Genomic DNA, 27,375 nt, shown 5'->3' on the forward strand with positions numbered 1-27,375 from the left:
CTGTGAAACTTAGTGAAATCTATATCCTGTCCAAGATATGTGTCAGTCAATTTCCTTTCTCTAATAGTGCAAATGTCTCATTATTTGAAAGCTATTTATCGTCATTTGTTGTTAATTTCTTATAATTACATAGTTTTTATTTTGTTTTTCCCAATTTTTCATTATTTATGTTATTTTGGGAGGAATTTCACAGGAGAGGAGTGAATTATAAATGCTTTTATTTCACTATCTTAAAATGAATCACCATCTATCATTTGTATTTCCACTAGATCAGAGGTTGATCAGAGTATTCTTTACTGACAACCAGAGCTACATAGTTTTTCCCTTCTGTATATCAGATGTCATTGGAATCAGGTATTAAATCTGGATTAAATCTGTGCTGACATGGTTGACAGAGAACATTTCCCTTTGGGGGAAGTAAAAGAAACTATAATAATAGAAAATAAAAATTATTGTAGTTAACCTTTGACGGATATTCTTTTTCAGTCTTTTGTATTTGTGAGTGGTAGTCTGCATTCTGTCACAGATGTTGGCTGATAGAGTGAAGTATGTTTATTGTCTTTTTACTGATTATGTAGACTGTTTCCTGGTTCAAATATACAATAAATCAGAGCTTTTATTTTTCGAGATCCGTAAAAATTATTGTTGGTTGATGAGGTAAGGTTTTATGATTTTAAGGGAGTTTCACTGTAAAATGAATCAAAATCCAGTTTTCATGCAACACTCTACACTACAAGACATTCAATGGCCATAGTTAATAGGAGGTTAAATTTTTCACTGATTTGTCCTTAATGAGGAAATCTCCTTAATAATTTTATGCTAAAAATGTTGAGGACTGAAGAAGAAATAAAATATTCTGTTTGGTTTTTCAATTGAAGTGTTACACAAACCGAGGAATAAAAGCTTATCTGCCTGCCTGCTGAATAATTTTAAATTGTTTATTTAATTATACAATTGAAAATATCCTTATTATGGAAGTAAAGAAAAATAATAATGCATATTTCATCATATCATAAAAACTAAATTTGTTATACTTGGAGCTTCATTATTCTTGCTCCTTTGGAATAGCAAATAATAAAGTGTGATATTTAAAACAGTTCAAAATCTAAGGGCCAGCTCAAATTTCTGAGAAACTGAATGAGGCTAAATAAAAATACGTAGCTGATGCTTACGAATATGTAGCTCAGAATGTTAGCCGTAATTATTTTGATGAGATGAAGCACTTTGAACACTCTATGGTCTTTAATGAAAGTTTTGCTTTTTATATTTTATAATGTACTATGAAGCATTCTCATGTAACCCTCCTTGGTCTGAAACAAGTGTTTTCTGAAGAAAAATTCAGGCTTTTGATTATATCTTTTAAAAAAGAGAACGTATCTGAGAGAAAAAAGTTGATCACACACAGACACAAATACACACACACACTCCTATATGAATACATACCCAATAAAATACATGGTATACGTAGTATTTTTTTCTTCACTTTTGTGACACGTTATTTGAGTAAATCCTCCTCCATATTTAATTGTATTTATTCATTTAAATATGACTGCTGGTATTGACTGAATGTTTGTGTCTTCACAAAATGTGTATGTCGAAACCCTACCTGCCATGTGATGGTAAGGAGATGGGGCCTTTGGGAGATAGGATTAGATGCGTTCATGAGGTTGGAGCTCTCTTGAATGGGATTAGTGCCCTTATAAGAGTTGAGAAAGCTTGCTTCCTCTCTCTGTTCTCTGCCATGTGAAGATACAATGAGAAGTCGACAGTCTGCAATCTGGAAGAACTCAACCATGCTGGCACCCTGATTTTGGATTTCCAGCCTCCAGAACTTATTGAGAAGTAAGTTTCTGTTGCCACGCACTCTCTGGTATTCTGTTACAGCAGCCTGATCTGACTAAGGCAATTCCCCACTCTTGTGGGAATGTTTCTACTAAAATTTTAATATTTACAGTGTACCGCCCCTTTATTGTGTAGTGATTTCTGTTATGCTTTCTTTTGTTTTTATTTTCTGAAGTTCTCATTGATCACCAGATCCTGTTTCCAACTGAACTGAATACTAGTTAGAAAGTGCTTGCCTTTTAGTTCAATATTGATAATAGAGAAGTACAGCTAATGCAAAAGAAAGTGGAGGTCAAAATCAAGCAAACAAAACTATTCTCAAGCATAAGCATAAACAGAGAGGTAGGAAAAATGAGATAACGGAACACATAGAAGTGTTATGACTTTTCAAACTGGATTACATCACTTGTTTAAATTATACTCATTTTATTTGTTTTCATCTTCTATGAATAATTTCTACCTAGCTCACTTTTGGAATATAATAGTTAAAGGTTAATTCTTTTTCTGACTAATTGGAAGCAGAAGCTCAGTGCTGGCTGCTTGGTTATGAAAATAAAGCTTAGAGTGGTTCAGCAATTGTGAATTTGTTTACAACATTACCTAATCTGTATTTATCTTCCTCTGTGCATTCTGATAATTAATCTCTCTCACAAGAAAAATTACATAAAATTCTGACTATTATACTCTAGCATATTTTCTTGGTGTCAAATATGCATCTATCATGTGTGTTCTTAAATGCTATCCCTCTCATTTTATTCTGGAGAATGCAAAATAATGTTATCTATTTAACATTGGTTTGGATTATGTTCTCATTTGAAAACTCTTCAGGGTAACATTCATCAATTCGGTAGTCTAGGCAAATAGATTCATAAATCTGTATCATTAGCATTAAGATAAATGCTAATCACAGGCATCATTTATTAAGTAAGATCCTTAAATCTGCATGTGGAATAATATTATTTTCATGATGCCCCATGTGCATTTATCAGTTGAAAACTAAACAGATTGATACATGTGTACTCTTAACAGAAGGAGATATCTCAATTGACATGTTACTCCAACAATCTGATACATTTCTATTTCTTCCTTGACTTTGGATTCCTGCATTTTGCCTACTCTCTCCTCAGTGTAAACATAATGTAGTACGGTGTCAAAACTCCTTCCCTCACAGTTTATGGTGTTTCTACGGTGCCATGGAGAGAAGAGAACAAAAATCCCTTCCTTTCTTGCATGCAAAATGGAAAGGGTAAAGGCATCATTCTATTTTTGTATATTTTCAAGTGCGTAATTTTCTAACCAATACATCATATAATATGTAATACTCCTCCATAAATGAGAACAATATATTTTTCACTCATAAGTAAAACTAGGTCTAATGTTTCTTTTAGCAGAAAAGCAAATGTGAGGGAAAAAGCCATTGCTCTTTATTTTGGAAAAGGTTGCATTGTGAATAGAATAATACCTTCTGGCCACTCTAAGAATAAACCATACACAGAATTGAAAATGCCCTGTAGAGACTACGCTAACTGAATTATTCAAATACATCTCTCAAAGAGCAGATCTAAAATGCTGGCATTCATCATAAAGTTTGAGTGATATGTAATCCATTTTCCATTACACAATTACTCCTCTCATTTCTGTTCAAGTGGTGGCCTTATTTCTGGCTCCTTGATCCTGTCTCTCCAGCCTCACCTGTTCTACATGCCGATGTCAGAATATATGTGTTCATTTCATACTTGCTTTAGAGTTTCTTTTGGTTTTCCATTACTTTGGGATAAAATGTGAATTCCTTAGTATGACGTTTTGGCCCAACACAATCCAATTCTAATGTCACCTTCATCCTCTCCTTCCACCTATTCTATGATCTAGCCACCCAAGACTAGGAAATTCTCCGAACATATTCTGCATGACCATACCTTAGTGCCTTTCCAAGAAAAATCCTTTGCCTCAATTGCCTTTCTCCTGCTCTTGTCTTACTGACAACCTCCTATAAATCACAGACTAATATCCCCATTCACTGAGGCCATCTTTGATTCTTAGAAGAATTAATTCATGGCATTTTCTCACTTTCCCTGTATCTCTTTTGTAGTATCTTTTATGTGAAATTATGATTATTTGGTAACATATCTGGTTTTTATTTAGATAAAGGATGAATGGAGGCTATGCTCCCTGATCATAAGTTCACAATTTTATCTTATAAGTTTAACAAGATTAAAATCAATACGCCCATTGTCTGATGACAAACTGAGGATCCTAGCATAGTGCTTGGAAATTTGTAGGTTTAGGTTATTGGATAATTTGAGATTTAGTTGATTGCCAAAGAGGACAGTATGGCAACAACAGCTTTCACTTTAGTTATACATTTTGATAAAATAATATTTAATTCTTTAAAAGAGGCAGGCAAAACAAATTACTTCATACAATTCTAATTTAAGATTGTGTACTATGACCAAAACAACCATTTTTAATGCTCTCAACTAACGGTATTACCATGGCTCTATAATTATAATGTTGACATCATATACTTGATAGCAATTGGAGGGGCATTCGAATGTGTCCATTTCAAAGCTGTTGTAAGATTGTATATTTTTGTTAAGTAATAAATATAACTTTACTCTTCATGACTTTCCCTCACCTGCCACTTGGTAAGAGAATATATAGAGAGCTTCACACTCTTCTCTTTATACCCTCTGAGAATTTTTGTTTGCTACTTAGTGCCCAAATAAATTTGTGATTCTTTGACAATAATTATGCTTTGACTTATGAAACATGCCTTGCTCAGAAAATACAAATTGTTTTGAAATAAATGTTCTGATAAGTAATCGTGGGATAGACTTGGTTCCACTGGTTTCACAAGTAGAACAGACATTATACTATTGTTCTATGAAAACTTTATTTCAGTAAGCATATTAGTGCATTGTTTATGGCATCCTAGCACATACCAAACTCATTCCTGTAGTGAAAGTAAGAAGAAAAAGATGGTATCAAGGAGATAAGAGGGTGAGAAAGATTAGAAACAGTGGTAAGGAATATTTTGAAAGAAGTTCCAGAATGGTTTTTAAAGTTGGCGAGGAGTAGAATAAAATGAAATGTTTTACAAAGCAAGGATGCCTTTCCACTATTTCTAGATCAATTTTCAAATTTTGTACAATTAAAAGTTCACCTTGGGCCACAGCAAATAAGTTGATATTGGAGAGGACAGATGAGAAGACTTTTTCAATTAATATAATGTGATGTATATTTAAGCTTGTTGGTCTTATTCCTGAATTTTTGGCACAGAAACACAAATGTTTAGTATGATACTGCTGGGGGCACAATCCAGTTGTTGCTGCTGATCTCCTTACTTGTATGGAATGTTGCTGGTTTTGTGCATATAACAAAACTAAATCAGTCATTTCTCCTACCAGAAGCCTGATTGGCAAGAAATGGCTTCCTTAGAGTACAAATTGATCTTTGTATTATAATGTAAAAATAAGTTAAAGATAGAAAAGAAGCTATGGAAATTATAAAAATAGAGTAAGGGTAGAAACACTGAGGATATAAGGTGTATAAAAGCAGAATTAACACTTTTAATTTAAAAAGTGATTTGTATATTCCTTGTATTAACATGACTCCCTCTTTGGGAATTCCGAACTACTCCTGCCTATAAAACTTTCAAGAACAGACCACTCTTAACGCTACATGATTTGTGCTGGCAACATTGTATGCCGGGAGATTACATACGAGTGATTCTCATTCAAGAATTAGTATTTCTTTGTTTTTCTCTTTTGAGGGAAGAAGCATGTGTGGTACTATATAAGTAATTGAATTATATGTATATGATATAGATATATTCTTTATTAATGATATTGATTTTACTATCAAATTTAATCTTTTTTATACTGTCAATAGTATATGTACATTTTGCCATCTGATATGATGAAGCTGAAAATATACTTGATGAGTTTAATGGATGTTGGCATAAATTATTATGCAGGCAAACACACACACACACACAATATTGTAAATGGGGCCTATGAACTGAGAGATGTAAGATGACAGTATAGTGCCTCACTTACTTCCTAGAGGTAGGTTAGCACAGTGGTGGTCCAGGGCCTCTAGAGTCATCTATCACTTAATAGTGTGTGACTTTAAACATTATTTAATCTCATTGCTGCTCAGTTTCCTCCTTAGTCAAATAAGGATAATTACTTGAGTGGTTTTGATACTTAAATGAGTTGATTCATGTGAATATGTTTTGAAAAGTACCTGGCACATACTTAAGTGCTCAATAAATGTTGAGTATTAAAACAATTTTTTTTTCATTGTTCTGTTGGCTCATCTGAGTGGTTCTCCTTTGGCATCTCTTATGCAGTTGCAGTCAAATAGTAGGTGAGGACGGAGTCATAGGAATGTTTTCTCATTCACAGGCCTGATGCCTGGATTGAGAGGGCTACAATCGTGGTAGCTATTTGAGGATCTCTGTCTGTGTGTGTCTACCTTGGGCTTTCTCATGGCATGGCAGTCTCATTAGTTAGCTTGCTTACAGGGCAGCCAACTTTCCCCAGATCAAGCATTCCAAGACATAGGAGGCGGAAGTGGCAAGTCTACTAATGCCCTTTCTACAAACTGGCACAAATATTGGAACTTGTGCCATATTCTATAGGTCAAAGTAGGTTATGAGTCCACTCAGATTCAAGGAGAAGGGACACAGACCTTACCTCTCAATGAGAAGAGTATCAAAGAATTGTAGCCATCTTTAATCTGTCACATATATTGACATTCTTCAGTGGCCTATTTAGTGAATATCAACACTCATGCCTTCTTGGCAGTTGAAAACCTCTCTGGAGTTTAGATATGTTGGCTCTAGATTCTTCACGTTGAGATATAAAAAAACAAAAAAAAGTGGTCGTTGAATAGTTAGCTTTATAATCAGTACAGAATTTCAGCCTATGAAAAATAATACAAGCTATTATTTCCCTTTGATCTGTGTCATTTGTGTGCTGTTGTGTGCACTGGCACTACCTAATAGTCAAACACCAACCCAGAAAAGGGGATATAGAGGAAGAATCATTTATCCTTCAACAAAATCCATAGAGGTTACATATCTCTACATTTATAACACATGAAACAAGACTGTGAGAGAACGGGGTCACATATGTTTCTCTCAGCAGGGTATAAAATTAGAGGTCATTCAGGTTCCATGGAAAAAAATTACCAGAGCAGAGTGGATTCTTCCTAAATCTTAGCAGAAAATAGCAGCATAACTAAGTAAAGGGACTCTGAGCTTCGGAATTATGACTGAAGATATTATACCCCTCTGCTGATATTACACCATCTTTTTAACTGTCCCTTTATTTAACTAATTGACTCCAGACCTGATAGTGGGCTGGCAACTAAGTCAATTAAGTGGCAGTTTGAAACAAGGAAAGCTTTATTTTTCGAGGTGCAGTTTCACAAATTTAGACAGTCTATATAAACAAACGGTTCACTTCTAAATAAATGGAGATGTCAGTTCTGTCAAATAACCTGCAAACTGTTAAAAATAAAAACTTTCCAGGAAGCATGCAGCAAAGTCTCTCACAAAATCATGTGGGTAGTCAAGCTGTATGGCTGTGTAGCCTGGTATCATAGATTAAACACGTCTTACAAGTGCCAGGATAGCTAGATAATTACTTTAGACTTGAACCATTACTTGGTCAGGTCATATTATTCTATGAAATTTTCTCCTAAATTCCACTGGTTGTTCTATTTTTTTATCCTAATGAAATCATAGGGTTACAGTATGGTGGTCATAGAATCATAGCACAGCAATTAAAAATCAATTTCCAAGTAAATAAATTTTTAACCTGGACTTCTTAAACACCATGAAGTGCATATATATATATATATATATATATATATATATAATACAAACACACACTTCTTAAAATCTCCTTTTATGTCCCATCCATTTCCCCATATTTCACAGTTACTTCCAGATCCCTAACTCCAAAAATTTCCATAGAAGCCTCCCTGAGACTATACCACCTACCTCTCATCTTCTTACCCTTACTGCTTTCCTCCTAGCTCTCTAGTTTAATTTTTCCTCATATTCCATCACACAAAAAAGAATCAATCTGACAATTGACAAAATCTTCTTTAGAGAGTTCCAATCACCCCCTCCCCCCATCTTCAATTTCTGAATGGGATCTAAACTGAGAAGTGGGTGGGATGGTTGGTATTCAGAGATGGAAAAGACAGAGTTATGGGAAACGAAGAGATGCAAGCACAGTGTGCTCCTTCTCATTTCTGAGATTAATCTCTGTGAATGAACAAAACAAAATACACACAGTTAGAAGTAACCACAAAGGAAGAGAAGCAAACAAGATACATGCAGTTGGGTTAGTGAAGATCTTCTCAGAGGGGACTCACTTCCACTTCTTGTCTGGCGAATTCTGAAGGTGTCAGGCTCACAGAAGCATGTCACACAAAAGAATGTATGCACTATTTCCTGACATCTTGTCCAATAGAGCATTTGTCCCAGATTTTAAATTTTTGTTGAAAAATTCGTATTCATGTTTGCAATAAAATAAGTCTGGATGGATTTGTTAGATCTTGACTTTATACTTCTGTTTTCTGCCATGCTCTCATTTAGAAATGTGTGAAATGTGTGTAGTAAACAAAACACGTGTTAACATGTGGTCAAACCTAAAAGACAATGAACAACAGATTGTCTCTAATACTGATCATTCCAGACCCAACATAACCAACATCTTTCTATTAAGAACATTATGGGGCTGGCCCCATGGCATAGTGGTAAAGTCTGGCACACTCCACTTGAGCAGTCTGGGGTGCATGGGTTCAGATCCCGGGCACAGACATGCACCACTTGTGAAGCCATGTTGTGGCAGAAACCTACATACAAAATAGAGGAAGATTGGCACAGATGTTAGCTCAGGGCTAATCTTCCTCAAGCAAAAAAAAGAAAAAGAAAGAAAAGAATATTATACAAGACATCCACTATAAAGCAAGGTGGTCTGGGACCCTACTAGCTCAGGACAGCTAGGAACGCTAACTCTTTCCAGACTTAGGTGGTGGTAGGCAAAATATTTGATGCTGTACTTCTTGCCGTCCACTTGGGCTATCATTCAACTGTGGCCTTGTCCATGTCCAGAACTTTGAGATGCGGGAGGCCTCCAGACCTAACATGCCAAAAGGTGGGCTCAGTGGAACATTATAGACAAGGGTACACAAAATCTGCCTGGGCAACTGAGATAAACTCATACTGTACTTGAGCTCATACATAGTAGTCTGAATGTTCTTGTTACAGTTCTGTCATTTACTGTGCGTTATAAATATATAAGTATTTTATTATTTAGTAAAAGTTCTTTTAATTTTGCAATGAACCTTTTCAGGAGCAATGAGCTTAAAGAAAGGAAAGTGCATGCTTAATGAGATTTTAAATATTAAATTTCTATTTGCAAGAAAGTTGATAGATAATATGTAAAATGGACAAAATATATGTCAATATTTATCATCTACCATGAGAATATTAGTGTCATCACTCTGAAAACCGGAAGACATAGAAGACTGCAGAAGAATCTCCTTCTAAGCACGTACTTCAAAGGTTAGTAGTTATTTTATGAAGAATGTACTGGAAGATAAGAAATTAACATATGCCTGCAGAAAGTACATGTATACACAACACTGTGAAATAGAAGTTTTCCATTAGAATAAATGACTACTCATGTAAATAATTTTTCTTATTTTTAATCCCAAGTTTTCTAGTGTGTATGTTGAGACATGTTGGCTGTTAGGTGGTTTTATATCATTGTTATCAGATGTCTCAAATAGAAAACAGTTAAATAATTTCCAATGTTTTTTTGTCTGTCCAATTCATGGAGTCAAATTAAAACTTGAAAATTCAAAAGTAAAAGATTTGCTATTATTGCGAAAGTTGTTCTATATTTAGTTAAAAGAACTGTATAAAAATAAAATTATTTACAGTATAATATGAACTTAAATTAGGCAGAGCACAAGGTCATAGTAAAAAATAAAAACTATTATTAAATTGAGAAATGTATGGAATAATTATATCCTTGGAATTGGATGGGGTTGCACGTAATTCATAAATGTATCCAAACTGTAACTGACATATAACTGTAGTCAGCAAAATCACAAATATTTTTATATATCTTTTATTTATACAACTACAAAACTTTTGTGATAAAACTAGAAGTGAGTACCAAAAAAAAATTCAACCATAATACCACATATTTTCTGTCTTTGTTGCTCCTAAGTAGGATTTTAGAAATATTTGATTCTTTAAAAATACATTTTGTAAATGAATTTAAATGGTCTACAAAGATACTGAACTTTTTATAAACAAAATTTATAAAATCTTGTTGCATTGTGTTAAAAACCATTTATAATTTTCTTTTTTTTTCTTGCTGAGGAAGATTTTCCCAGAGCTAACATCCATGCTAATCTTCCTCTATTTCGTATGTGGGTCACCGCCACAGCATGGCTGCTGACAAGTGGTGTAGGTCTGTGCCCAGGAACTGAACCCAGGCCGCCAAAGTGGAGTGCGCTGAACTTAACCGCTAGGCCGTGGGGCTGGCCTCTAGGAATTTTTAATCAAACAATTCAAAAATTGTTGTGCTAATGAAATTCATATTTTGAAGATTTTTCAGATTGCAGTTTTTGAAAAAAAGTTTGTGACATGGTAAGTTAAAATTTACCCCTACAAAATCAATGGATAACCTAAAGAAACTCAATTGGATTTTAAATGATGTACAATATAAACTTTAATTTTGAAATTCTATAATTGTACCTTGGAATATTTTAACCCATGTGAAGAATCTTTTTGTGGAGCTGCTATTATAATTGAATAAGTTCACATGCTTAGAGAAATAAAATGAAATTTAACAGGTTTTCCAATTTGCAGTATCTAAATTTGGCAAAATCTTCAAAAGAATCATAAACAATGGAAAATATTTTACGAATTTTGCATCATACAAATGTTTGCTGAAGAATAGTTCTCTGAATAGAGGTAAAAAGACGGTATATGTGAAAATATTTGTACTGAAAAATTTACATATTTCAATATAAAAAAATTTTCTATTTAGTATAATCTCTCTTTTTAGCTTATTTTCTTAATTTAAAATATAGTCTATAGTAAAGAGTAAATTGAAGGTGTCAAAATTTCCCATATATCAACCATAAAATACATATTTGAGAAGACTGTAGACAATTGAAAAAATTTAAAACAATAATACCATATTGAACATGTATTCTTCAGAAAAATATTAGTGATCCAGTATTATAGACAATTAAGGATGAAACCCGACTTAAAACACATCAACATGTGCCAAGAATTACCATTCTGTTATTTTTAATGTTCATATTATCAATATAAAGACATTTTAAAAGTTTGCTTGAATTTCGTTAATTTTTAGAAGTAATATCACTTTAAAAATGAATTTTGAATTGCAGCTTTTCTAAGTCTCCAATATAAAATCTCAAAAATTTATAACCTTAATTTTATTGCCCTCTTTCAATTTCAAGGGTCCTAGTTTGGACAATATATTAGGCGGTTACCATAATTAACGACCTGGCATGCTTAGGAGAGGTCAAATACACTACAAGAGACTTACAGCTCGCTTTGTGCTTACAAGCAGTCTCAAACTTCCCTTGTGACCAAGTGGGATGAAGATGTAACTGAGAGAAAGAGCCAGTGAGCTTGCCAAAAGTTTGCCGTGACACGGAAGGGAAAGCTCCCAAAAAGAGAGACTCCACATTTAGTTGAAGAGCGGGAATACTTATTCCCAAAGCTCTTGTTTCCTTCACTATGGAGGGACCCATATTAGAACCACAGGCCTAACGCTCGTGTGTCTCTTTACTTCCTCCTGCGGCGGTGGCAATCAGTTATCCGATTGGTCAATTTGGAAAGAGAAAGTCAGCCTGTGCGTGACCCGCCCCTTCCTTTTCTCTCAGAGATGAGCCGCCCACAGGAAGTGCTCATTTTACTCCGCCCCTCCAGGCTGTAAATCGACAGGTACGGATTTGCCTGTGCACCATCTTCCGTTGGGTGCTGCCTGTGACATTGTTGGTAAGTCTGTCAGTTCTAGGCTTCAGTATCAATAAGCCTGCGGTAATAAGCCACAGTCTTCAATATCCTCTCTAGCAGTTTTAAGGCAATACTTTGGTTTTCCTACTGTTTTACTTCTCTTACGTCTCTCAAGGGAAAAGAGACGCTACTTACTGGACTCTCCTCACATCCCAACATCTAGGAGGTAGAGTGGGAATAAGGAGAAAAGGAAAAGGAGAGAAATTCTGTGTTGTAAACTGTGGAGTAAAACTTATGGCATACTTCTGGCATGGCTAGAGTGGGAGCTGTTCAGCTTTGATAGTGTTGAACTAGGCACCGACCACATATTTCCAGCTGTAGTGGGTTGTTACAATTTCTGGCAGTTTTGCCCACAGAAGAGTGGCTGTTTTTATATAAACAAAACTTTTTATGATTCTATTGATAGGGGCAAGTTTGCATGCTTTGGGCTGTAAGCAAAGACAGGCAAGCTTTGAGGGGCTCAGGGAGCAAAATCTGACCAGGAGTGCTGAGACATCCTTATTAAACTCGTCCTACCCGAATAGTTACCGCTGCTTGACCTTGAACTCTGCAGACATGATTTTTTCCAAATAGTCTTGTCTGAGACAAGGGTTTGATTACAGAGAGAGTCTTTTCATGTACCAGCCTTTTAGGTCTCAAATAGTTTCTACCTGCAGGAAATGTTTTGTGCCGCGCCTCGGTTTGTGGCATAGAAAGTCTGCTCAATTCTGATCTTTTTCCATATTGTTATGACTTCCCTCCGGAGTAAAGAGAGGGAACATTGGAGGGACAAATCTAAGAGTGCATGTGACTTGTCTGTAGGTTTAAAAGTTGCTCCTACCTCTTGATCTCAAGCGGCTCTGAATTTGATCATTCCATACCCCCTGACCATGACTTTTGATCACTGAGATTTGAACTGTAATTCCACACATAGGAGGTTGATGCATATCAAATTAAAAAGGAATGGGGCCCTTTACTGTAAAGAGCATATACCTTCTTCGTAAATTGAGGATGAGAACTCAATAAAATTAATGCAAAAACAGTGGCTCAGAAAGCACATTTTAAAAAAAGGCTTGTGCTTGGAATGCTCTCGTTCTAATAATTGATTTTGCTTAGGAGAAAACTTGAGAAGTTAGGAGACAGACTTGACAAAGATGACATAGAAAATAACAATTTGAAGTTCAAGTAGACGTCTATAAGAGGAAATGGCGCTTCAAGGGGATCTAAATGCTGTACAACAGAATATTGGAAAAGGGAGACGTTGTTTAGTTGTTACTAAATTGAAATAGGGACCCGGGCTCCGAGATTAATCAAAAAGAGAAGGAGGCAAAATCTCGAAAGGAGTGGCTCTTTCAAAGAGAGTCAGGAAACTACTGAGAGGTCATGGATAAGGGATGACGTAAAAGGCAATTAGAACAGCATTTTAAAGGCCGAGGAAGAGTAGGAAGGTCTGCAGAACACACGGTAGCATTAGGTGATTTTCAGGATGATATAGTCATTGTGCATTTGTACAGTATGGTTTGTGCCTTCAAGAAATGTGCCCATGAATGAAGACTCAAGATCAGGCGTGGCAAGATGAGGCTTATAGAAAGGAGCCAGGTGAGAAGATGAGTTAAGTCCAAGTTTGGATGGGCTAGATGGGGCTCTAACGGGAGAAAAGTTCCCGTGTGGAATTATCCATCCAGGGAAGTGGAGAAGAAAAGATTTATTTAAATGGTAGATGATTTTAGTAAACTCACAATTTAGTGATTTCTTCATTAGTGGTAGAGAAGATTCTAGAGTTTAAGAAATAGAGGAATATATTAGGAAAAACTAATGTCTTGAAAAGATAAGATGGAAGGCAAGTATTCATTTCCTGCAAACAGCAATAATCCTGTATGTTTTGGAGAAGAGACCAAATTAATAAGCAGGTTAAGCAGTTAGAAATTCGACTTCCAAAGCAGATTAAATAGTTAAAAAATTAACTAAAACTTTCTGAAAGGTGTAAGAGAAGGATAGAAGAAAATAAAAACTAGAGACATAGTTCATTGCAGCAGAAAAATATGTAGCAGAAAAAATGCTATTCGAGGTCTGACCAATTCAGTGATGAAAGACAGTGCCTGAAGGAGGACATAGATGAGGTGTTCATTCTCGTTGGGCCTGTGGGGGCTCCAGCGTCAGAAGCATCATTTGCAGCTTCAGTTCAGGAATCTGTTGAGAGTAATTTTCCAGCCGAAACAAATGGGATAAGAGAGAAACCCTCCTTAAGAGGCCGGTTTCACCAGCTTAGCAATTCCCCAACAAGATGTAGTGGAAAGAGCCTCTGTGGTATAGGATTGAAAATATCTGCTTACTGGAGATAGTAGGCCCCGTTTTGTGAGATAGAATCCACTTCCAACAGTACCAGAGCTCCAGAAATGGGGGGGTCAAGGAGGGAATGGAAATGAAGAGGCTTTAAAAACATGTTCTAGAGGAAAAAACTGTACTTTAAGTAAAAACCTGGTGATCTTGATTGCACAGTTTTAAACTTGTCTGGGAGGCAGAAATGTCTCAAATGTCATTCTTTGAGAAAGGCAACAGTGTGCTGAGTGCATTTTGCTCCCAGATTTGGTGAATCCATAGTGTCAGAATTAATGTGTTGATAGAAGTTTTCTGGAATCTATGCTACTCATGCAAACCAACAAGCATCTTGGTGAAGCTGAAATCAAGAATGTTTCCGTGTCCTCTTCTTCCTTTGGATGCCATTTATTTCTGGTTTCTAAGAACACAATTTGTTTTGGGATAACTGTTCTAGGATCTGGGAATGGCTTGTATTTAAATTTCATGTGTGGGGCCAGTTTTGTTAAGTTGATGTGTTCTTTTACTATTGTTTTTGAACCATACATCCCAAACTAAAACACTAATAGTTCAAAATTAAAGTGACGCAAAAAAGTATACATTGACAAATCTTACTTCTATTCTGCCCCCTGTAGGTTTCACTTATTTAGTTGTTTGTTTAACAAACACTTCTGTACACTTCTGTAATACTTAGTAAGTGCCCAATACTATCCTACGTACTTTGCAAATGTTAACTCATTTATTTCATGTATCAACTCTATGAGCTAAGAATGCCTGTATTTCCCGTTTTGTAGATAGGCTCAAAGAGGTTAATTCATTTGTAAGTGGCAGAGACAGACCCACGCAGTCTGGCTAGAGTACCTAAACTATTTAGTAGGTCCTATGCTATGTATGCCTCCTGTGTCGTTTTTGAAATGCAAATGCATGCAAATATGAATATATATTTTTAATTTTTCCTTTTTTCTACAAAAGAAAGCAAACTTTATACGCTGTTCTGCACCTTAATTTTTTACTTAACTGCGTATCAGTTATATTTATTTCCATTTCCGTATGTAGAGAGCTTCTCATTCTGTTTTACAGCTGGGTGGTATTAATATTTTGTTATGTGAATATGTCATAGTTTATTTAAACAGTCACCTGTTGATGGACATTTGGGTGATTCCCATTCTTTTGCAATCAGAAATAGTGTGGTAATAAATAAACTTATATACTTGTCATTTTTGGCAGGTATATCTGTAGTATAAATTCTTAGAATTTGAATTACTGGATCAAAAGATAAATGCATATGTAGTGTAGTTTATATATTGCCAAATTCTGTAAGTCTTTTACTGTTTTGCATTCTGCTTACAACATGAGAGTTCTGCTTCATCATAGCCTCATCAAGACAGTATTATGAAATGTTTCAATTTTTGCCAGTCTAATAGGAGAAAAATGTTATTTCAGTATTGTTTTAATTTGTATTTATTGTTTAGTAATCAGATATGAATGAGTTGAATATCTTTCCATTTGTTTAAGGGCCACTTGAATTTCTTTTTCTGTGAACTGACTCTCATGTTCTTTGCCCATTTTCTGGGGAGCTTGTAGTGTTTTATTTCCATTCAATATTTAGCTGTGCATTTTATATGAAAGAAACAGACCTTCTGCCTGTGATGTGAATTTCAAATATTTTTTCAGGGTCATCTATTTTTTGACCCTCCCTCTTTTTTTAATGTAGTAAAATATATCAGTTTTTTCTTTTATGGTTTTTAAAAAATATTTATTCTTTTTTTTTTTTTTTGTGAAGAAGGTTGGCCCTGAACTAACATCTGTTGCCAATCTTCCTCTTTTTCTTTTTTTCTCTCCAAAGCCCCCCAGTACATAGCTGTATATCCTGGTTGTAGATTCTTCTAGTTTTTCTTTGTGGGATGCCGCCTCAGCACGGCTCAATGAGCAGTGCTAGGTCTGTGCCCAGCATCTGAACCAGCCAACCCCGGGCCGGCAAAGTGGAGCACGTGAACTTAACCACTCGGCCATGGGGCCAGCCCTCTTTTATGGGTTTTGAATCATATTTAGAAATGTATTTTTCTCTTCAAGTTTATGAAGGAATTTGTGTGTTTTCTTTTAGTACTTTCATGGTTGCATTTTTCTTTCATTTTTATATTTAAATCTCTGATTCCTTTTGAGTTTATCAGTGGTCACAGAGAATAATAGAGATTCAACTTTGTCTTTTCCCAGATGACTATTCTTTGGACTCTTTAAAATGTATCTAGTAAAAGCTTGTCTTTGATAGGATACAATTTCTGCATCCCTAAAGGAACTATACCCATTTGAGGCATTGGGAATGCCTCTGACTAGAGGAAGTAGAAGAAATTCATCAGGATGAGTTTTGTGCTTTCATCTAGGCAGTCTGATTTCAACGTCTTCCAGCTGTGGCTCACAAGGGCATGAGAATTTGACTATAGACTTTCATTCCTTTGAACCTTAATTTTTTTTGTATTTGACTTTAAAGGTGATTTAATCTTTGGACTTTAACTTCTCCTTGGGAATTTAATAATTTAAGGAGATTATTTTCAAATTTGGGATATTTCAATGATGTTAGGATTTTATTGTTAGAATTTATGCCATTTGATCTAATTGCAGGACCTCTGATAGAAATGCTGGATAATATGTTAGTCATAATTTGGGGTAAGAAATAGAACTGGGAATAAATTTTCAACTTTAGATATAGAATGACAACAAATTTAATTTAATGTGATTTTTGACCTATTTTGGAGGATTCTTGCCTCAAAACATCTAAACTCCAAACAGTGGTCCCAGAAGGATTCCCAAAGTCATAGGTGGGGTGGGTGACTCATAAAGGTGGGAGCAGGATGTCTTGATAGACTGCAGATTCCTTTCCCTGGGAGGAAGCCACTTGCTTGGCAGCTCTTAATGATTAAGCCCATGGTTTAGGAGAACAGGATGCTGGAGAATATTTGTGTGTGGGAGAGATTATTGAATGCTTCCTCCCCACTCCCAGTGTTTCTTCTTTTTATATGTAAGATCCATTGTCATAACACGTCTGGCCTCTCAACCTAATTTCTACCTAAGTAATAGTTCAGTTTGGGGAGTTATTTGATTGTTGAATTGAGAAGAAGAAACTCAGAGCCCCTTCTTCTCCTGTTCTTGGGATTGAGCTGTCCTCAGAAAGCTGCTCTGCTCTCCATTTTACAGGGGTAGAAGGACTTTTCCCGTACCATCTTCCTGAGACTGATTGGGAAAGTCTGCTTAATTTTGCATTCAGTAATAGAAAACACATTAATAGATAAACTGCACTCTACTATGTGCTTAATTAGATACAGAGGTAATATTTTGATCTCTTGATAAGCCAACTTCTTTGTATCTCTTAATTGTTCAGAACTTGAGTAGGAGTGCCAGTTATTGACCTTTCCACCTCCATCAAGAAGGAAGCCCATGAAAAGGACAATAGGGTATTCAACTGAAATTTTAGATGCTTGATTATGCTTCGTAACTGAAGCGGTAATCAAATCTGCAAGGACCTCACTATTCCAATACATGCTCCAATAGCAATCTGTGTCTGATGTCTATGTGGAGGGAATATATGACAAGCTATATTGTCACAAAATATCTGCAGAAAAGTGAGCTAGGATCATATGCATACCACCTTTGATGCCTCAATGTTACATATACCTTTTCTGAAACCAGGGTGAGATATCACAGGAAAGTCTAAATTTAAAAACCAATATTGGAGTTTTGTACTATGCTCAGTTATGAGAAGCAGAAATGATAATGAGATGTAGAAATAAAGTAAGTTATATATTGTACACCTGAGTTTTCAGAACTGCTGAGACTGTGAAATTCACATTATGTTGGGTTTTTAATGTTCGTCTTTATTAATTTTATTCTGAATGCACACATGAAGTGCTTTGTATCAGAGACAGATTTTTCTTAGTAATTAAAGCACTACCACCCCTGCCCTTGGCCTTACATTTGTGGTGACACAATAAGAGCCAGGTCAGCTGTTCTACTCAAGTAGCCAAATTGTCTATAGATGAAGAATGTGAAAAAACACCTTTTTCTCTGCTTATTAAGGGATAAGGAAGCAGCTGTCTTCCTTCCTTCTTGAAAGAGTCTCCTGGGGTACATGATGGGTCTGATTCCTGTCTATAACACTTTGGTAGGAAATAAAATCTCCCCAAAAGTCATATAGATCCCCTGTACGTCTCAGACCTAGAGATGTCTCTAAGTCCTGGGTCTCATTCCTCCTTGAAATGTAAATACCTAGGATAGTCTCCCCAGTCTTTCACCCCAGACCTACGTACCTTTTCAAGGATGTAACCTTTTGGCTTTGGGGGAGATAAGTTTTATTATCCTTTTGGATCAAAGCAGATTCTCTAACTATGTCGTGAATACATTTCCATTTTACAGGAGGCTTGGACTTTTTATAGGAACAATGAGAAATCCAGGAATGTTTTGTCTCCCCACACATCCATTACATGAGTTTTTGTCATTTCTCCTGGATAAAGATGTTAATACTGTACCTGGGGCATAGCAAGTACTCCACAAATGATAGCTATTGTAGTAATTATTATGCTTTTTATTTTAAGATCTTAAAAATGCCTATATCCCTGTTGCAGAAAGAATCATTAAAATGGAAATTACTTTTAAATTCATTTGTTTCACTTAGGGAATGAATTTGTGGCAGAAATTTTGCTTGGCTTGTATCTATCATGAGCCTTGAAATCTGCAGAGAGGAGTCTATATTTCCTCATGGAAGGCCACTGTTTAGCTCAGAACTCACTTTCCCTTCTTGGTGAAAGAGTACACCTCAACACACATACATCTATGTCAGATACACACACACACACACACACACACACACACACGTGCGTACCTCCTTGAAGTGCACTTAGGTCTCCATTCCCTTCAGATCTTTATCAAAATGGATTTTATGTCTGCTAAGCCAGTGAGACTTTATTCTCTACTAGTAGCTAAACCGAGTAGTTAGGAGATAATCTCGTATTCACTAACCCTTTCTTGACTCATCTTTTAGATTCTAGTTATAAGGATTCAAATTCTTTACATTTCATAGCTAATACTATGACAGTTTTAAAATAGACAGGGTACTGTAATATCTAGCTGGAAAGACAAAGCGACTTCAGATGAAGTACAGTATGGGATATCGTAAAACTCTAGTGGTAGAAAAAGGAGAAGGATCAGTACAGGTTGGAGTATTGATAATATTTAGTGGAGGACATGGTACATGAGTTGGACCTTGCTTTTTATGAGAAGCAAAGAAAGAAGACAGCATATCAGGTATGTAAACTAATATGAACTAAGACTATTTCTTGAACACATGTTAACTTTTTTCTCCAAGTATAGCGAAATGCAGTGATAAACAAGAAGTGAAAGCCTCTTCCTTCATAATTTTACAGTAGAGTAATTTTACAGTAGACTGTGATTCATTGATTATTTCTGTGATTAGGGAACAGAAGGAGATATGCTGCCAGCAATGAACCCATCAATTAGAACAAAGAGTTTAGGATAGATGCTACAGACAATGTAGAATCAACGCAGTTTTTAAGCAGGAAAGCGAAAGAATGAAAAACAATATTTTAGGAAAATTGATTATTGTTAAATTGAATGGAGAGAGGCTTGAGTCAGGAAGAACAATAAGGGAAATACTGGAATAATCTAAGTAATAAATAGTAAGAACATCTACTTTAATTTTGGCTTTTGGAAGAGAGAATTCAAAAGAAAAATCAACAGCACTTCTAGACTTAATTTATGAATGGAAGGAAAGAGGTAATTCAGAGGTAACTTCAGGATTTGGAAAAAAGAATATAAATTTGGAAGGGAAAGTGGCAAATTAATCTTTATGCAAATTTGAATGTTGGCCAATGACTATACCCAGGAGAAAAATTCCTATATAGACATTGAACATATGTTACTGGAATTCTAGGCAAGAGATAAAGGCTTAGAATTCACCAACCTAAAGGTGATGAGAGTCAGCCTTCTGAGCTATAAGGGCAAAGAGTAGACTTTAGAGGAATAGTTCATAGAGGGTTAGGAAGAGTAACAGGTGAAGGTGAGAGAACAAAGCCAATATAGTTGGGGAAGCTGAAGAAATAGCCATGTCAAGTTCCTGTGGTGTTGTATGCTGGTCTCAGTCTATCAATAACCAATATTGTGGCTGGACCAGCCCTTGTGGTTCTTATTATGATTGCAAGATTCTCCCAGCAGTGACCATCAGGAAACTTTGAAAAAAAAGTTTATTATTTACAAGTCTTGGAAATTACGTGGCATCCTTGGGGCACACAGCCAGGTCACGGGAACAGAGATTAAGAGAGAGAGAGTGGGCCTGGAGTTCTGCTTTTATTGGGGTCTAGGGTGGGGACCTAAGGTTTTGAGGGCTCACTCTTTATTACTGAATTTGAAACATAAGAGAAGGAATTAAAAGTGCAGGAAGGGAAAAAAAATAAGCAGCCAAGGGCTGGCCCCATGGCCGAGTGGTTAAGTTTGCACGCTCTGCTGCAGGCGGCCCAGTGTTTCGTTGGTTCGAATCCTGGGCACGGACATGGCACTGCTCATCAAACCACGCTGAGGCAGCGTCCCACATGCCCCAACTAGAAGGACCCACAACAAAGAATATACAACTATGTATCGGGGGGCTTTGGGGAGAAAAAGGAAAAAAAAAAAAATAAGCAGCCAAAATGGTCAGTTATCAAAATCAACCAAGATCTCTAAAACAAAGGAGCCTGGGCCTGGCTCTTTATCTAGTCCTGTGGCTGGTACTGTGTTTATTGGAGCTAGCCATCTTTGAAGTGGATGCCTCTGTGAAGTGGATGCCTCACAATCAATGCTTAAGCCAGCACTGGCATTACAAAAAAGAGAAAAGCCACTGTCAGGGCTTACACTACTTGTGGTTAGCTATGTCACATTTTGATGTGAGGTAAAAGAAAATGAGGTCTGAGAAATCCTCATTAATCTTCTGGTTTAAAGTATTACCCAAGGTGGGGGGGTGTGAAATGAGGAGGCCTGAACTCATATCCATGTAAATTTGCACATTAGACCACTGTCACCCATTATTGCAGAATGATTTGTCAGATAAATTGTGAATGAGCTGTTTAATTTGAGCAGTGGAGAGGGAGGAGGGGTAGGCGTATGGGTGGTGATGGGAAGGCAGTACTGAGTTGGCAGCCATAGGCGTTATCCTGAAGGGTGCCTGAGAAAACAGAATACTTGAGAGGGGACAATAATGGGCTGGTCCCTAAATCAGTGTTTTCTGGTACTTCTGGGGGCAGATTACTACTCTTTCTTAGCAGAAACCCAAGTGATGTTTGTCTGTGGAGTGGAGATAAAGTAAAGGTGACACAGAGAAATGCAACTTTTCTTAATACTCAAGAGGGTGAATGCTTAGCATTTGCCTGTTATCGGGAGAAAGAAGACAGCTGAGTTGGTGTTGGATGAAATCTGGAGAGATATCAACCCCTTTTCTGTCTAAAGACCTGAAACAAGAGTGGTGGTAGGGGAAGGCAGAGGAGAAGGGAGTTGGAATCTTAATTTTACAAAAGAGCTAGCAGTTCATGACAGGGCCCATAGCCTGAGTGACCTGTATTTCCAGACAGTTGCCCCTGTCTTGACCCAGTTTGTTTCTAGTTTTGTTGTCTGTGACCCTGGGGTGAGGCTAAGGACAAAGGACAATTGGGAAGCCAGCCATGGCCTACAAAATAAGCCTTCAATTGTCATTTTAATGGGTCTACTGTTTCACCTTAATTTAATTTCTCTACCTCCAAGAATATATCTTGTTTTGTAAGTTCACAAGCTGACACATCACCCAGAGAGACTATTTATTTTCCCTATCTTCTTCACACAAAGGCTGAGATTATTCTTGCAACAGTAATCAAGATCTTCTGTCTTTGGGTTGCAAAGAAAATGCGTTCAACTGTACTTGAAAGAGAAAACTGAAATTCTGCTACAGATGATAAAGCACATTCTCCTTCTCTTTCAATTCTGTCTGCTCATATCAGCTGAGCTGCGTGAATAACAGCAAAACGTGCCTGTTGCTTGCTATTGGCAAAAACTACAATTGCCCAAAACTGTGTATTAGGTGTGTCGAGGTTTACTCCTATTGTAGAAACTGTGCTTTTAGTCCATTTTTTTCTTATTTTGTTAGTGCTAGCATGGTACAAAATGAACCAGGAAAATGGTCCCCAGAGGAAAGTTTTCTCACTAGCTTTAATAGCAGAGCAACTGTGAATCTTCCAGAAAAATGATCACATCTCAAATGTGATTGGCTTGCTTATCTGCCTGTTGTAACCTTTGTACATTACTGGTGTAACTGTTTTAGGAAACAATCCTGCAGACTTATTAGCATGCTTAGTGTTAGCTTTAATTATTTATTGCATTTATTGGGTGTGCAAGTCATGAAGTTGCCATTGGGTGCTTTACCAATAGCACAACCACCACATTAAGAAAAGACATCTGAAAGTAAAAGTAGGTCGGTACCTCTGAGATAGAGATTTCCATAAACAAAGAATGTACTGCACATTTTCCTTTTCCCCCATCAACAATCTCATGGGCATGTCGATTGTGAAACCACAGTCAAATTTATAGAAATGAAAGGGTAAAGACAAAATAAAAGTTTGTACTCCTGTGTACTCAATAAATAATTCTTTTTAGCCAGTACTATAACAGGAGGCCAGTGGCACAAGTCTAAGCAAAATTGTGAAGTAGAAATGGTTTATCTTTAAGGGCCCTAGCCCCACTGTGTGCCTAATAATATCGCCTTCTTCAGAAGCCTTGTCAGTTTTCTCTCCTCTCCAAAATTATTTATTCTCAGGAGGAGACAAAATTCGTTCTTGCTGAGGTTGAAATGGTGAAGGTGGTAATGGGGCTAGAGAAAGAACTCTTTGAGACCAACTAGCTTTAAGTCCACTTTTCATCATTTCCCAGCTATTTGATTTTAATGAATAATTCTCCCTCAGGAAGATCAGGGTTTGGTACAACTTGGAGTTTGTGCAATTTGGGGGGCCCTTTTTAAAAAAAATACAAAACTACATATATAAATTTAGGTAAGAAAGTAAATATTTATGATTACACATTAAAGATGACAATACGACAAAGTTCAGAAAAATAAAATTTAGACATTCCTCAGCCTTATTTGTCCATAAAAAAATTATTTCCATGACAACGACAAAAAACTTTACCAAAATAGCTTGTGGTCTGGGGATACAATGACCTATGCTGGTCCTTATTTTCTGAAGATTTTGGGGCTACTTTGATTTTCTCTCCTTCTTATGAGTCATTTTTTTCTGATAATGGAAATTGATATGGGGAAGAAGCCCAAGATTCTGGGTAAGGGAGTCCGGCCCCGCGGAGTAAATCACCTCTTGAGGTGCACTAAGCTCTACCTTCCATATAAACTGATGGCAAGTCCCCAGAGAAACTCAGATGCAAAGAGTGCGTGTCCTTGTGTGCTTCAGTTCTTGTATCATAGCCAAGCCAGTAAACACATCTCATAAGATGCATCATAAATTCCATCATGGATAATAGAGATAAAGATACATGACAGTGATTTAAAAGATGTGCACTTAGACTGTCTACCTTTGTTAACTCATGTGACATTCCTGATGGACTTGTCCCACTAACATTGTCAAAAATATCAGTGAAGTCTGATAAACATGTGTGATATTGCTTTTCTTTTCTTTTTAGTCTATACCATAATCCATAAGAGTGATATCAGTAGTCCCTGCAGTTAATATCAAAGTCAGGAAGACTCACAAGCTACTGAAGTTAGCAAAAGGGAGTCCTTGACTCTTGTGGGAGGCAAGGTGTACTTTCATTTGTCAGTGATGCATTAAGTAGGCTAGTCTTTGGAACCTCTGGGTTGTAGTTGATTATACTCCTTAGTATTTGCCTCTCCTGAAGGATGCACAACAATAGCTAAAAATAAATTTAACTGAATAGGGTGAAAGAATAAAAAAATAAATGAATACGTAAGAGGTCCATTGCATAGAACTGGAACAAAAGAAACCTACTTACATCTGAGACTCATTTTCTCTTCACTGCATCAGAATAACATGCCTGCAATTTAATTTGGTTTTACAGTGTTCACAATCAAGCTTGGCTTTCAGGATGTGTTACCCTGAAAAATCTGTGGTCTCTTCAGCTTGTGCTGAATCCAGTGTCATTCCCTAGTGCCACAGGCTGGAGGAGAAGGGAAAGAAGCAAGAGTGGGCTCAGAGCTTAACAAACTAACGCATAGTGGAATGGCCCGGTATTCGTTAGTCTACTATATAGATTTAAAGGGGTGGGGAAGACTTAAATTTGATGTAAACTCATGTCTTTTCTCCAGGGCTCCAAGGTCAGAGACAAGACAAGGAAACTTTACATGATTGTGGTATTCAAAGAGTGGTCTCTTAGACATTTTGTTCACTTGCTTTTGGGGGCATCTTTCTTCTCATCTCCTCTTTGTCTCATTGCTGCTCCCTTTCAGTCCTCTCTGCTGGATCCTCTTCCTCTTTCTAACCTTAAATGTTGAAGCATCCCAGGACTCTGTCCCTGGACCTCTTCTCTTCTTCAGATACATTCACTTTCAGGTGATTTTTAATTACCATCCTTACACTGAAGTTTCCCCAGGTCCTCTCTCTGGCCTGAATCTTGCCCCTGAACTTCAGGCCCATATCAAACTATCTACCTAAACCCAACATATCTAAACTTGAATTCTTGATTTTTCTCTACCAAATCTGTTTCTCCCATAGTATTCCCCTTCAAGTGTATGGTAACATCTGGTTCCTCAGGTCAAAAATTTTGGCATTACTCCTGATGTCACTCTTACTTTCACATCCCACATTAGCCAAACTGCTGGTTTTGCACTTTTAAAATTTATTCTGAATCTGACCACCTCTTTCCATTTCTTTGTCACCACGTTTATTCAATCCACCATCATCTCTAGCCTGCAACCTTGCTATATCCTCTTACCACTTGTGTCTACTTTTTCCTCCATTTAGCTATACTTCATGCACTGTTAGAAAGACCTATTTAAAATATAAATATGCTATTATCCTTTGAATAAAATTCTATAATGATTTTCTATCACACTCAATAAAATAAAAAATCCTTACTGTGGCTCAAAGGCCTGACATCTTCTGACTTCAGACTAACTAGTTTCTCTCCGTACTCACTATTCCCCAGCTGCCTTCTACTCAGCACTGGAAGGACTCTCCCTAAGAGTTTTCACACTTGTTCTTTCCTCTGTCCAGGAGGATCTTCATCTAAATGTCTGCAGGGTTTGCTCTTCTACTTCTTTCAGTCTCTTTGTAAGTGTTGTGATGTCAGAAAAAACTTCACTGCCCGTCCTGCTCGAAGTAGCACTCTTCCCCTGCTTTATTTTTCTTTGTATCTTTGTTGATTGCCTGTGCCTCCCAGTAGAATGTAAGCTCTATGTGGGAAGACACGTGGTCTGATTTGTCCTCTTTTATATGCCCAGAGTCCTGGCATAGGGTGAGCACTGAGGACATATTTAGAGAATGAATGAACAAGGCATCATTAATGTTCTAGGGACTCCACTTGCTTTAGAGCAGCACTCTTTCTGTCAGGATAGGTAAAGGCAGTCTGTCCTTACTCAAATCCATTATAGTTGCCAGCCAGTTGCCAGACCTAGCTTTCGCTACTGCTCTGTACTAGAACAGAAGCCAAATCCTTGTGATTATGAAAACATGGCACGTACTAAGGAAGGCCTAGACTTAGACTGCTTTTCTACTCAGGCACACCAGGGTCACATAAAGCTTCAGGACTCATTCCAGATTCTTCTTAGTGGGGGCTTAAGTCAGCTGTCCTACTGCCTTCAGCTAGATCCATTATTTCCTGAGCTGGGCCCAGCTGGCTGTTCAGGTTAGAAGTTTCAATGCTTAGGTGAATCTCTTAGTATTCATGCTGCTGGCATTTATTCCTTTGTATAAATCATGTTTTCCCCTCATAATAAAAGTAACACAGACTAGATTAATGAGGAAACATGGGAAAAACAACAATTGTAGAAAAAAGAAAAAAAGTAAGTTTTCAAAATTCCGCTTCTCAGAAACAACCATGTTAACGTTTTGATGTATTTCCTATCAGTTTGAATTTAGTGTGTGTGGGTATATGTATGTGTTTACATGGTTGGGGTAAGCCAACAATATTTGTTGAGTGCTATTTGTGTTCAGAGCCCTTTGTTCCCTCCTAAATAATCTTGATAAAAAAGATGAAGGAATTTAACTTTCTGTTCTCATTATGAACTACTCCTCAGAAGGTATTCATTTCACCTGAAATTAGACTTCACTCCTTCCGTATTACCGTTATCCTGTGCTAGAATGTACATTTGTTCTTTTTGTCATACCTACCTAGTCTCTCTGAGAGGTAGTGCCCATGGCAGCCAGCTCAGACACACCAGAGCAACATTGGAAAACAGAATTCAATCAGTGAAAATAAGAGTTAAAATGTGTGAGAGTGTCCCTGACTTGAAGAAGAGTCAAGGAGTACTGTGGCGTCAGGCCTGGTGGATATGGGGAATAGTTGAATGCTAAGACTATTAGTGACAGAACCTAAGTCCAGGGAGCAGGTGTCAGGTCTCTGATGGAAGCACACTTTCAGATCCAAGGCCAGACCTAACAAAGAGGATGTCAAGTCCTAGCCAGAGAGAACGTGGATAATAAGCAGAGTGGGTGATGAAAATGTGGAAACTTTTGATAAGCGTGGTTTAACTCGTTCTACCAAGTGAGTCTTTCTTCCTGGGTTTGTTTAATTAATACATGATCATTATAGGAACACCTGAAAGTATAGATAAGTGGCTGCCTACTTACCTTAAAGATATCTTTTGATGCTTGCTTTGTGGCATTGGTGGTATCTAGGGTGGAAGATTAGGGGAAGAGATAGAATTGGGAATTGGAGGAAGTATAAACAAGAGACAAATAGGGAAGATATAGCATTGCAGTATAATTATTCAAGAAGAAATATAATCGTCTGTCATCTTTAGAAACATAGGAACCTGTCCATCACTGTTACTTGACTTGTTATATGTTACTTTTGTGATTTGAAACCTATTATTTAAAAAAAATACTTAAATTCTTAAATTGGCATTAACAAGCTGAAAATAGACTAGGATTTAAATGCAGCTTCTTTCCTAGAATCCT

At 36.7% G+C, this 27,375-nt stretch overlaps 1 protein-coding gene and 1 long non-coding RNA gene across 8 annotated transcripts in view; one reads left to right on the plus strand and one right to left on the minus strand.

Annotated features, from left to right (window-relative positions):
• LOC139082317 (uncharacterized) overlaps nt 1-11,645 on the minus strand; it is a 49,157-nt gene extending 37,512 nt beyond the window's left edge. The window contains exons 1-2 of the long non-coding RNA XR_011538205.1: nt 11,460-11,645; nt 6,543-6,694 (exon numbers count right to left, since the gene is read on the minus strand). This is a non-coding gene — a long non-coding RNA (uncharacterized lncRNA). The remainder of the gene's footprint in view (nt 1-6,542; nt 6,695-11,459) is intronic.
• COX7B2 (cytochrome c oxidase subunit 7B2) overlaps nt 11,419-27,375 on the plus strand; it is a 125,273-nt gene continuing 109,316 nt past the window's right edge. For 5 of the 7 annotated variants that reach the window (XM_070612913.1, XM_070612912.1, XM_008521489.2 and 2 more), the window contains exon 1: nt 11,656-11,914. The gene's annotated coding sequence lies outside the window, so the exon portion shown is untranslated. Of the gene's footprint in view, nt 11,915-27,375 lie in introns of all 7 variants that reach the window. The other 2 variants (XR_011538204.1, XR_011538203.1) reach the window with 1 other exon arrangement.

The sequence above is a fragment of the Equus przewalskii genome, chromosome 3 (assembly GCF_037783145.1).
Source record: "Equus przewalskii isolate Varuska chromosome 3, EquPr2, whole genome shotgun sequence".
Lineage (NCBI taxonomy): Eukaryota > Metazoa > Chordata > Mammalia > Perissodactyla > Equidae > Equus > Equus przewalskii.